Source organism: Cebus imitator, unplaced genomic scaffold (assembly GCF_001604975.1).
Source record: "Cebus imitator isolate Cc_AM_T3 unplaced genomic scaffold, Cebus_imitator-1.0 Scaffold211, whole genome shotgun sequence".
Classification (NCBI taxonomy): Eukaryota; Metazoa; Chordata; class Mammalia; order Primates; family Cebidae; genus Cebus; species Cebus imitator.
The window spans coordinates 864,878-865,618 of NW_016107526.1; the positions used below are offsets into that span (position 1 = coordinate 864,878).

Consider the following 741-nt stretch of genomic DNA (forward strand, 5'->3'; position numbering starts at 1 on the left):
TGGTGGATTAGCTTAAAAAAAAAAAAGTGGTACTTGTACACCATGGATTACAACACAGCCAGAAAAAAGAATGAAATTATGTCCTTCGCGGTGACATGGATGAACCTGAAGGCCATAATCCTAAGTGACACAGAAACACAAAATAAAATACCACAGGTTCTTACTTATAAGTGGGAGCTAAATACTGAGCACACATGGACATAAACATGGAAATAACAGACACTGTGGACTACTAGAAGGGGAGGGTTGGAAAGTACCTCTAGGGTACACTGTGGACTACTGGTAGGGGAGGGTTTGAAAAACTACCTATTGGTAGTTTACTAACTGGATGCAATATTTAACAATACATAATAAACCTGCAAACACAACCCCTGTATCTGAAATAAAAGTTAAATTAAAAAATAAAAATAGTGCTCGCTTTGGCAGCACATATACTAAAATTGGAACGATACAGGGAGATTAGCATGGCTCCTACAAAGGGATAACAGGCAAATTCGTCAAGTGTTCCATATTTTTCAACTCAATGAAATAAGATGCGGAGACAAGATTAGAGAAAAAAAAGTGAAAAGAAATGAAAAAAGCCTACAAGAAATATGAGATTATGTGAAAAGATCTAATCTACATTTGATTGGTGTACCTAAGTGTGACGGAGAGAATGAATCCAAGCTGGAAAACACTCTTCAGGATATTATCCAGGAGAACTTCCCAACCTAGCAAGGCAGGCCAATATTCAAGTCCAGG

At 37.5% G+C, this 741-nt stretch overlaps 1 non-coding gene across 1 annotated transcript; it reads left to right on the forward strand.

Annotated features, from left to right (window-relative positions):
- The first annotated feature begins 410 nt into the window (after positions 1-410).
- On the forward strand, positions 411-516 carry LOC119474103. The gene has a single exon (XR_005203397.1). It is a non-coding gene; the product is annotated as a U6 spliceosomal RNA (small nuclear RNA).
- The last annotated feature ends 225 nt before the right edge of the window (positions 517-741 follow it).